Genomic DNA, 12,831 nt, shown 5'->3' with positions numbered 1-12,831 from the left:
GACTTTTGTTTTCTGCTTAACGTCCATACCAATCTCATATAGAAGCTATTACAGAATAAAAATATATTAAAGGTGCAGTAATTAAGCCTTATAAAACTAACTTTCTGTCATATTTGCTGAAACTGACCCTATGTTCCAGTAGAACTACATGAAGCAGGTAATATAAAAAAAATCTGGCTCCTCTGGCTCCACCTACAGCCTGTAGTGCGATTTGCAAAAATCCACCGCTCCCTGTTCAGATGCCTAACTGCTTGTCAATCACTGCTCACGCACACACATTCATTCTCCCTTGTGGACGGAGGGGCTTAGGAGACTGTTTTGGGCTTTAGCGGAAATGGGGGGAGGGACTGAGAAGTTGTTGATGTTCAAATTTTTCTTCACAATCCTACCTACGGCACCTTTAAATTGCAGTTGTTGAAAAAAAAAAAGCACATAGTGCCGCCCAAAACGATAATAATAACAATAACAACAATAAACCAGAGCACATTTTTCTCCCATCCCGGAATGCTGTGTGGACTAGCCAGACCCTCCTCCACAGCGCTGTGGAGGAAGGTCTGGTAATACGAGACTACAAGGTTGCGGTCATTTCACGTATTTCTGTGAGATCAGTTTGTGCTTTTCCTACTATACGACAAGTCAAATTGTACGCTGTGAAAGAAGCCTATGGTCTAACCTGAACCCCACGGCCTCTGCTGCAGACGTCTTGCAAGTTCAGCTATTGATATATCCCAAAGCACAGATGGAAATGATGAGAATGACTGTTCCTCTGCTGCTGGCCGGGGTGATCTCCACCTCTGCTGACAGAGCTGTCAGGAGCTCAGCAGCTGCACCCAGGCAGTGCATTGACATGTTATCACTGCAAGTAGGATTACAGTGGACCATTTATTTTCTTTGATAGTGTGACAGCCTTGTGACATTTTCACTTCACAGCCGAAAGTTGCCAGCACAGGCACCGAAACCTCAGAGTCTCATGGGTAAAAACAAAAAGTAAGACTTGCCAGTTTTGAGAATGCCCTTCCTCTGTAAGACAGGTGGGTTTTGAGTGAGGTGTCACTTGCTAGAAAAAATACTTCTACTGAGGGAAATGAGGGAATCTCTACGTGAAGCCAAAGTTGATGAGGCAGGTTGAGGGAAAGTACAAATTAATAAACTAAACACCAAATTGTTTCTCTTCACTAGACTTGAACTTGTCATGAAGCCTCTATGTCTTTGTATTGTCTGCTGATATTATCACAAGGTGTGTTATATCTTTGTCCTAAACTCTAGATTTTACATAAAAAATAAAGCAGAAAATGATGCAAGGTTACATGAATTCCTTGTGGAGGTTGATTTTGAGGATGGCCGGATGGCCAGTAATTCCAAATTACTGAACACATCTTTCTGTGTTCTCGTACAGACTGGAGGAAACTGAGACATATTTGGAGCAGGAGAGACGAGTTAAAAGGAGTGTGGCGAGTGTAGTTCTATTTTTAGTCTGATTGGGAACATATGAACCCCGGCTGAGGGCTGACTGGTCTTGTAAAAGAGGTGAGAGGCTGTTTAATAGTGTGACTCTTACAGCCATGAGGTCATCATCTGGAAACAGCAAGGAGGAGAGAGGGAGAGGGGGGTGGAGAGAACCTGACAAAATGGCCACAGAAAAGACACGAGTAAAAATCTATGTAAAAAACATTCATTAACTAAGCAGAGGTGGAAAAATTACTAAAATATTGTGCTCAAGTAAAAGTACCAATACTTTGATGAAATATTACTCAAGTACAAGTAAAAATACCTATCTGAAAAATTACTCAAGTAAAAGTAATAAGTAGTTCATTTAAAATGTACTATAAGTAAAAGTTACTTAGTTACATTTTTAAAAAAAACGGGGGGCGGGGGGATTGTTCTGATGTAGTGAAAATAGGAAAGGGGTCATAAATCCAAAACTATTTTGTTTTTAATTAAAGAAAAATCTATACAAATGTATAAACATCTATATAAATGTATACACATGTAATAACAACATAACACATGTAACACATGACATGTAAGACCCTTAGAAAGGTATAACGTGCAATTTTAGTTCAGGCCATCCCATAAAACGTTTTCAAACAATCAATTGATAGTGAAAAGTACCATATATTGTTAGTTCTCGGGGGCCATCCTTCTTTTCTTCACAAACATAAACAACAGTTATAATGCAAATCAATGCCAAATCACGTGTTTTGACTCGATAAATGGGTTTGACCCTAATGTTCACAGCCCAGACTAGCAGCTAGCTTCTACACACTTAAGTAGCCCGTATGAGCTAATTAGATGTATGTGAATTAATTTAGCCAGTGTCCTACATACGTTGTCCTACGGCAGGGGTGGGCAATTCATTTTCCCAAGGGGCCACATGAGAAACAGGGACTGTTGTGGAGGGCCGGACCAATAGGCTAAACTCAATTCTGCTCAATATTCATTTTATGTCAGGCGGCACCAGGGCTGGACTGGGACAAAAAATCGGCCCGGGCATTTTTGGCCCAGGCGGCCCTCACCCACCGTGATTGGTCAGACACATTCACTGCAGACAGTCCTCTATAAATATGCGTGCATTCTATGATATGAGTTGACTAGTGTTCTGTGTTCATGTGATCATTTTGGATCCTTCAAGAGGGGTATCAAGACTTATCTGTTGATCTTACACTTAAATAATTCATTCATTCTTAGAGTTATGATTTGTATATTTATGGTATTTTTATTTTTATTATTGATATTTGATATTGTATTGCCATTATTACTATTTTGCTTAATTTTGGCAACTTTAAAAACAGTTTACTGATAATTTTAACTATTGAGATTCATATTTTGTCGCTTTAGACACAAGTGTCAAGACTTTTCAGCTACCCAACAGGCTAACCGCTAGCATTTTCAATGACAGCCACTATCTTTAATGTTACAGCCAAACCGCTTGTTATCGTTATGACGTGAGACACACACACACACACACACACACACACACACACACACAGCCTCCCTCCCTTCCTGAGAGTCCCTGTTAATTTGCCTACTCCTTACCACATCGTCATCTACTCTCTCTTCCATCTTTTCCTCCCTCTCTCCCATGGCCCTCTCATGGTCACTCTCCTCCTCCTCAGCTTCTTTCCTGTCATGATGCTGTTTCTGCTTCTCTGTATAGCCACCTCTCCTCCTCCTCAGCTTCGGGTAATGCTGATGTTGAAGCAGCTACTACATCCCCAAACATGTCCGAAATTTTGGCACATTTTGAGGAATCCGCCTGTAGATTCTCAATCTTTTTCTCCTGTCATTTCTCTGCACCTCCTTTACACGTTGGTGGTCGTTTGTCCATTATAACGAAGATGCCAAACTTCCAGCATAACTATTACAGCTCGTGTCTCAGGGCTGGGAGGCGTGGCCGTGGTGGGATTCGTAAATTTGCGGACCGGAGTGGGGAAGGGGGTTCCTGGTTTTGATTGGGTCAGGCCAGTGCCAGTAAAGAAAATTAACCAATGGGCCGCTGTGAGTTCTTTATGGGCCGGCCCGGCCAAAAAATAAAAAAGGCCTATTTATATCGGCGAATCGGCCCAAAAGTGCATCGGCCCACCGGGAAAATGCCCGGTATGCCAGATGGCCAGTCCAGCCCTGGGCGGCACGTTCTCAAATGTCTGTCTGGGCATATTAGCGCAGCAGAGTCCACCAAACACTCTTTAATAAACTCCCCTTCAGAAAATGGCTTACTGTTTTTTGGCGATTTTGTGGGATATCACAAAGCTGGTCTTGACTACAGCATCCCTGGATGCCTTGTTGCTTTTGCAGCTGAACTAGCAAAGCTTCAGATGTCCGTGCCAGCTCGGCATCAGTCAATTTGTTGTATTTCTCTGTGTGTTTAGTATTGTAGTGGTAATTCAAATTATAATCCTTTAACACAGCGATCTGTTCTCTGCAAACTAAGCACACGGCTTTACCTTTGACTTGAGTAAATAAATACTTAGAAGTCCATGTGTGGTTAAAAACTCAGCACTCTGTATCGACCTCTTTCTTTCCCATGAGCTGACATTTTTGAGGGATAACGGCTCATTCACGTCCATGCTAACATCTCTCGTGAGCTCAGTTCGCGGCTTGCCGACACATTGCAGTTCTTCTTGTACTTCTTTTTAATTGCGACTTGCAACCAGAGAAGAAGAAGCTGCATACGTTCGCACAAAGAAAAAGAATGCCCAGGATGGTGTAGTGGTTCCGGGCGCGTTTTTTTTTTCTTCCTTTCGGTTTTCGTTAGCCAAAGGTTTTTTTTACTCAGTAATGGATAGGATTTGTAACGTAGCAAAATACAATACTTTACTCAAAACTCAATCATTTTAAAAACTGCAAAACACTAAAAATCCAAAATACACAACAAAACTACTCCATTCAGTAACGTGAGTAAATGTATTTCGTAACTTTCCACCTCTGTAACTAAGACATTTACATCTTCGTATAAACAAATATGTGACTTTTGATTTGAAAATTTTTGAATAATTCAAAACTAGAAACAACTTAGTTTTGACACGCATATTAACAATGTACCTGGAAAAACAGATTCATCGTAACAACGGTTGATTTTATATACTACCACAGTTCCCGTTTGGAGTGGGCCGATGGTTCCCAGTATTTAATAATTTTTCCCAACTTTATTTTATTTATTTTTTATACTTTTATTAATCCCGCAAGGGAAATTACAATGTTTTCACTCTGTTGTTAGAATACACATTACACACAGGCCTGAAATACACACACATGATCAGTACGTATAACACTATAACACTAATGGAGAGATGTCAGCTGTCGGTGGACAGGCGTAGGTGGACAGAGCACTTTGGAGGCCTCCAGCTACCAGTCCACCACCATACTTTGGTCCATATGGGGACTTGAACCGGCGACCCTCCGGTTCCCAACACAACTTCCTACAGACTGAGGTGCTGCCACCCCAAATTGTGTAAAATAAAAATACATAAAAATGTCACACAAAATGCAGTTATAAAAGGCTTGGTTCCCAGTATTGCTGCTTGCTGCATTGTCAGGTAGCATGCCCATTCAAAGCGTTCTTGAGAACCACTTATCCAATGGTAAGTGGTAAATGTACTGCATTTATGCAGCGCCTTTCTACCTTACTGGACAAAGTGCTTTACAATTTTCCTCTTATTCACCCATCCACCCCCACTTATGGTGGCGGAGCTGCTATGCAAGGCGCTATCCTACTACAGTACGCCCGTAGACTCGCTGCTGCTCCTCAGTCATAAGTGAAAGAGAGAGGTGACTGTGGGACCACAAGGGAGAAAGAGCTTGCGTTCGCTGGACAACACTGGCGTCTCTCTTCTTCAGAAAATCACTAGATTTCTCGCTTGTCGCTTTTTTGAACCCGTCCCTGCTGCTGTACAGAGGCTCGTATACAGTAGGCTCTCCGTTGGTAGCAGAGCCGGTGAACCACAATCAATGAGCCGTTGAGTGATGTAGCAACTCCCTGCCCCCACTACTGAACAGAGCCTTGCAACAGTGTGCTGTGTGTGACATCTTTTGCGCATGCGGGATCGTTTGAAAGACACACACTCACACACACACACACACACACACACACACACACACACAGATTCCTCGATTTATAGTTAGATAAATAATATTGTATGTTAGGATTGCAACGGTATTTCACCCATAACCATCTCAGAATATTTCACGTTATCCGGTATTTTAAGTTTTTTTGGTAGAACAAACGCTATATTATAATTGAAACTCGAAACCAGTTTTTTAATGGTAAATATGTGTAAAAAGTCTCCCTTTTGAGAGTACATAAAAAAATAGAACTGCCAGCAGTTATGATGGGATTCAAGCCTCCCGAATCGCCCCCGACAGACACGCGCAACCCAAAGCGCGACGGAAGTGAGGCAAATGAGTGAAACACATGAGCTGCAAGGTCTGTAGTAAATTGCAATTGCAAATTTCTCATTCACATTCATTGAGTTGCCAAATGCGTCTACCTTGATTATGGTCCCCTCTAATGGCCGATTAAACGGTGTATGCTGCAGTAGCACTTTTAATGAAGGTTTGACATATTTCGGGAAATCCTTTTTTAGGTATAGCCTATATCACAAGATTCATCAGAATTCAGGGAATGTGGGGATATAGGATTTTTGATTGTACGATGTACGGTCTGGGAGCTATAGGGCAAAACCCAATAATAAAAACCTGAGCGGTTTCAATAGGGATTTGCGTTGCTTTGCATATGTGAGATTCCAGCCCCCTCATGCTTAGACCCCTAAAAATCAATACTGTAGATAAGCAATTGTAGCCTACATGGTATGATAATCATAATTATTTATAGTACGGTATACCATGAAACTGGTGTATATATATATATATATATATATATATATATATATATATATATATATATATCGCATTCTGATTGGCTGCCAGATGTAAAATAACAAGACACCTCTCAAAAGAGAAGTTTCATAATGGAACAACAGGTTTATGTTTTAATAATTTCTTTGTTTCTGAAATATCATGTCAGTCTGGTATGAAGGATTGCTCTAAATAGTATAATACCCATGAGCCTCAGCCGCTGTTGCCATGGAGAAGAAGCCAGTCAGGGCTTGTCTGCACAGTTTCAGTCCCATTTTTTGTTATCCGTCTCACAGGCATCTGACGGACAGATATGCTTCAATTTCAATCAACACAGTCGTTAAAGGCCATCTTGCTATACGCATATAACTGTGACACACAACAGGAGTTGATTGGATGTTTCTTACCAACTTTAGCTATCATAGTTGATCTTCCTCTTTATTTTTACTTATTTAGACAAGCTGGTACCTTTGTCGTTTGTTATTAAAGAACCAGATTACTTCTGGAACAGTGAATATCCAAAGCTTCTCTCATTTCACAACTCTATATCAACTGCAACAGTACTTCTGCTTGATGCTGAGTCACTGAAACAATTATAACCATGTGTTAAACTGACTACAAACAAACCTTAAAAAAACGTTGCATTAATAAAATTCAATTCAAAATTGCATCCACACACAAGAAAGTCTTTTAAAGGGCCCATATTATGCTCATTTTCAGGTTCATACTTATATTTTGGGTTTCTACTAGAACATGTTTACCTGCTTCAATGTTCAAAAAGCACATTATTTTTCTCATACTGTCTGAACAGACAGTATTCACCCTTTGTATCCTCTGGCAGTTCACTTTAATAGTCTTCTCTTTACAATACACTGATGTCATCTGACCCTCTGACCCGCTCACTGTTTTAGAGCTCTAATCAGCCATTGACCTCGTCTCCTCCCACGTCACCCCTTACACCCAGCATGACCTCGCTGACCCCGGTGGTGAGGTCACATGCCTGTTGACATCAGCGATCCTCAGTCTTCTCTCTTTCCCTATTTGCATTTCTCTGATTAGTGGACATCGTCGATACATTTATTTATTTTTTTTTAAAAAACGCATGCATTAAAAAGTGGCCACATCGTCATCCAACCAACATAAATCCAGATGACAGGATCTTCATCCTGAATTTAACTTTTTTTTTTAAACTTTATAATTTCTGTTATTTAAAAAAAAGAAAAAAGAAGAAGCCTATTCATTGATAGCTATAAAATCAAATAATTCTAAAATAATCCTTAATATATCAGTCCTGGTTGATTTGGCGATACCTTACTGTTACCGTGAAGCATGTGCAGTTTAATACTACAGCAAACCCTCTTTCAGCAGATACTTTGTCAGAAATACAGAATAGCAGCTGTTGCATCTATTCAGAGAAACTAATTAAACAAATTAATTAAACAAATTTTGTGTTAATAAAAGATGTAAAAAAAAAAATCATACTTTTTCCATCAAGCCATAAGCAACCGCGATTTGATTTCAAGCTGGGCACGGCACAAGTAGTTTCCCACACATTAGGACACAGTAAAGTTGGTTACCTTGGCAAGTTACAGGTGTGCAGACTGACACCTGTAACTCTAGTCTGCTCAACAGATGTATAATACAACGGATGTCCCTCCTCTTCCGCTATCTATTTTGCAAGGACACTGTTTCTGCATCCGGGGCTTAGCGCCGCCCATGACGGTTGTGATTGGTTTAAAGAAATATAAACAAGCCAGTGTTATTTTCCCATATGCCAGAATAGATAAACTGGTTCCTTGTCTTGTTATCCACCCCATGTTTACCCACTTGAAGCAGAAGTAGGAAGTGTTGAGTTTGTAAGGCAGCTCTGCTGCTGTGTAAAAAAATTGTGTGTGTAAAGACAACAGGAATCTATCCGTAATTTGTCTCAAAAATGGGGTTTGATTTAACGAAAATTGAATAAATTATAACTTTATTGTTTGCACTAATTTGCAGTAAAGACTAGAAAGGTTTTCCCTTTGTGTACACAGAGTAGAGGAAGATGAACGCGCAGATTTTAAGAGAAAGAAATCTCTCATATTTCAAAGGGGCTCTTTTTAAGTCTTTGTGGCACATAATAAAACAAACACTTCCTGCTCGGGGTCAGAAAACCCTTGGTCGTGGCATTGACTCTTTCTTGCAGATTAATTTGACTTCTGATATGTCAGATTTTTCAGTTCAGTTGTTCTCTCAGGTTTATGCATCTTGAAACAATAATAATTATGAAACCCTTCAGCTGAACACAGCATAATAACACTTTCACAAGCCAAACGACAGCACATAGTTCTCTATCGTATCGAGACTATTTCTCCACCATTACATATTCCATATGTACATTTGTTTTTCAAGAGTCTGGGCACAGGAAGTAACTTTATGCCCCCCCCCACCCCCTCCTGCAAGCCAGCGAGATACAACTTCACAAAGGTGAGTCTGTTTCCAGCTTCATACTCCATCAGACAGAAAGATGGAGACAGACAGACTGACAGTGAGTGGTGTGTATGTAAGATGATAGCCTGGTATTCAGTGAGAGGAGATGGACAGATGGGTCATCCATCTTCACCCTGACATTGCAGATCCCAAAAAAGGGGAAACGTTGGATTAGACTGAATAACTATTTCATGAAATACAAGTTCTCTGCCTTGTTGTCAAGAGCTTTTAAGGGCATGGATGTAAAGGAGGGTATTAATATCAACCTACAAAGGTGGATAAAGTCATATAAAAAGAAACTCATACCACCAAAACATCATATTTTGAGAGTATCTTATTTCATTAACTTCTTACTATGCTGAATTTTTCACACGACTTCGATCATGTGAAATTTCTGTATTTGCAGGTTTTTTTATCTTTGCTTTGCTCACTGGTTTGAAGGGGGCAGGGCTCAGTTGGAAAAAGCTGTCACTTTCTTCCATGCACCAATAAGAGCTGCTCCTACCATGTGTTATGAGAGCTCCTTGATCATTCAGATTGTTATTCAAGGTCACATGACTGATACAATCCATGGTGGGACAGAGTCTCAGCAGTTCAGAGATATTAGTGTATTACTCTAGAATGGGGAGAAAAGAAGGGCACTTGTTCACACACTTAGCACATGAAAATCAAAGAAAGTGGGCTAATGATCTGAGTAAATGATTTTCTACACAACCCAGAATGCCTTTTTGTGGAATTAATTAATGTGTTCGGATGTGGGGGTTTTGGTGTTGGTAGACAAAGTGATTTTTCCCAGTTTTCTCAACTTGATTCTTAAATTGAAATCACCACACATGGCGGTGAATGATAAAAGCATTGTAAACATAGCACGCATTCACAGCAACCTTCTGTGTGCAATATGTGCAGTGCTACCTTACAGACAATATTTACTACTATTTACTGTAAGTAGTTGCACATTTTTATTCCCAACTTGTATATACGTTTGTATATTCTTTCCTTTGTATTTTTTCATCTTTATTTTTTGAATATTTGTTCTTGTATTCTCTCCTATTTATTATTTATTTCTTGTATATTCTGTATGTGTGCAGTGTGTCTTATATTTTGAGGCTGTAGCACTGAAATTTTCGAATTTTGGGATCAATAAAAGTACAATGTGCCACCTGCAGGGGCAACTCAGGGTTCAGGGTCTTGCCCAAGGACACTTCAACATGGGACTGCAGGGCCAAGGATTGAACAACCAACCTTCTGATTGGCAGGCAACCGCTCTACCACTGAGCCACAGCTGCCCCATCTATCTATCTATCTATCTATCTATCTATCTATCTATCTATCTATCTATCTATCTATCTATCTATCTATCTATCTATCTATCTATCTATCTATCTATCTATCTATCTATCTATCTATCTATCTATCTAGCTATCTAGCTATCTCTCTCTCTCTCTATCTATCTATCTATCTATCTATCTATCTATCTATCTATATTAACGGTCACAGTTTGGGTATAGGTTTAGGCACCAACACTACTTAGTTAAAGGGAAACTTCACCGATTAGCATTAAGCTTTGTATCAGTAGAACCCCGGTAGTATTTTTGAATGACCATGCTTCCCTCCCTCATGTCCCCCTGAGAGGGGAGATCTCTGTATTGAGGGTCTGGAAAAAAACCTCAGATGACGCAAAATGACGATTTTTGCGTCATCTGAGGCTTTTTTGCCCAGAGGCAAAAGACTACAGCCTGTATTCATTGTGTATTAGGAGCCACTCCCGCATAGCCCAAAGGGGGTTGGACTGTCGGCTTTTTCCGGAGATTGCCGAGGAAAAAATGAGTGTCAGCCATCTTGAATCCTCGCTTAGCTTTTTTTTTGGGACGGCATGATATGGGACGCTCCAGGCTGCAGCCATACAGTCTTGGAAATTTTTGAACAACAATTTATTACGGACGCAATACTCGACACACTACGCAAGCTTTGCCTGCACGGAGACCAGCGGTGGTGCTCGATTCCTGTGGCCGGTAAAGTGACTTCATCAGTGGGGAGCGTTGAACGAGTGTGCCGGTGGAAAGCTAACTCTAGCCGGCCACCTGTTCACCGATCCTGCTTGCAAGTGTCCGCTCATTAAACAAACTGGACTAGCTACATCCAACTTCAACGAAACTCCCAACGCAAGTTCAGAGACTGCTGTGTTTTTGTTGTTGTGGACATATTGCTGTGGACAATCCAGCCTGCTGTCACCGGGTAAGACTACTTGTGGAGGTGGGCTGTGTTACCCCGGACTGCCTGTTGCAGAAATGGGGTGATTTGTATCCAACTAACTGCTAACTGCTAGTGGAGTTTGTGACTGTAAAATGCCGACAATTCTACCTACATCCCACGCAAATGTACGGCTGTGTTTATACTCGATGTTTATACCACAGCCCACCAAGAGCTAATGCTAGTAGCTATGTGTTAGCCTTCTTTTATTACATAGCTTGGTTGAATTCTAATGTAGAATGCGGTCTGTTATTTCTTGATAACAGACCACTGCTAAGGATAACACACCGTTGCCATGCATAGCAGAGCGTTGCCATGGACACAGTTCTGTTCACTCTGGAGCTATCAATCAATCTGCTGAAAGAAGTGAGGATAATGTATCAGCTCTGGCAAAAAAAGCATGTTTTAAATGTGTAACACCACTTGAGCCACGGTGAAACGTTTTTTCGTGTTTATGGTTGAAATGACAATAAAACACACTTGTTGAGTTGATCGTCTCACTGTCTGTCTGTAAAGGGTAGGCGTGGCTTGGGAGTGGCCTCATACAGCAGCAAAGCAAGTGCATTCTGGGATTTGGTGTCTTTCATCCATATGAGCCAAAAACACATTTTCTGTCTTATCTTGGCCTAGAAGGCACCAATTTCAATTTTTTTTTCACATTTCTATTACATAAGTGACCCAATTTAAAGATATATTCAGCTTTCCAGCGGTGAAATTTCCCTTTAAATTTAGGAAAAAAAAGTGGTTTTGATTCAAATCAATTGTTACATTACTTAACTTCTGGTTATGCACGTGACGCAGAACACAGCGTAGACCGTTTGTTCTGTAAAGTTATTTGTATGTATTCCACGTATTTATTACTATATGCACCACATTAACAGCTACTATATAGGACCACGAACATCCTAAACACACAGGGCTTTTTAGCCGGGTAGCGGAGTTCGTGTCCCAGACAAAGTTATCATACGAATCGTTGTGCATATGTTTTCTTACGATATCATTAGACCCATTCATGAGAATGCGTTGTGTCAGGGGAGGGCACAAGGTTGGTTGACACTACATGTCATTGCTTCTGTAATATTCCCTCCAGAAAGCAGTTTTAAAGCATTTTTGCTGTTGAGAAAGTAAAAACTTTTTTTTAATGTTTCTGCATAAGTGTAGACATAATTCATAATTTCCTCATAATTCAAGTATGAACGCCGTGTTGCTGTTTTAAAACACACTCTCACACTCTCACACACATACACACACACACACACACACACTGGGCTATTACACAGGCACGCTCCTCCCCACCTTGGATGTCCCCTGTGACCTGAAGCCCTAATAGAGCGGCAAAGTTTGGGAACCATAGATGTGCGTGTGTCTGTGTGTGTGTGTGTGTGTGTGTGTGTGTGTGTGTGTGTGTGTGTGTGTGTGTGTGTGTGTGTGTGTGTGTGTGTGTGTGGGGAGGTGAGATGGGTGCTAAGTTACACTGTCAGGGTCACCTCTGCAGCCCCTTGTGAAAACCCCTTACAATACGCCACCTTGAGGTAACAATGACCCCATTGTTTGTCCAGACAATGCTGTCTGAAGGACAGGGTTAAAGGGGTGGGGGGTGGGGGGGCTCAGCACCTGGTAACAGTGTATGTATGGGAGGTGGAAGTGGGGGGTTGTCACAGTCCATCGGTCAGCAATGGAAGTGTTTAGAACCTGAGGCGAACGTGCTGCACTGATGTCGGGCAGGACCACTGACCTGAGGCAGGATTTCCCAAGCTGTGG

Source organism: Perca flavescens, chromosome 1 (assembly GCF_004354835.1).
Source record: "Perca flavescens isolate YP-PL-M2 chromosome 1, PFLA_1.0, whole genome shotgun sequence".
Classification (NCBI taxonomy): Eukaryota; Metazoa; Chordata; class Actinopteri; order Perciformes; family Percidae; genus Perca; species Perca flavescens.
Note: the sequence above shows the minus strand (reverse complement) of the source record.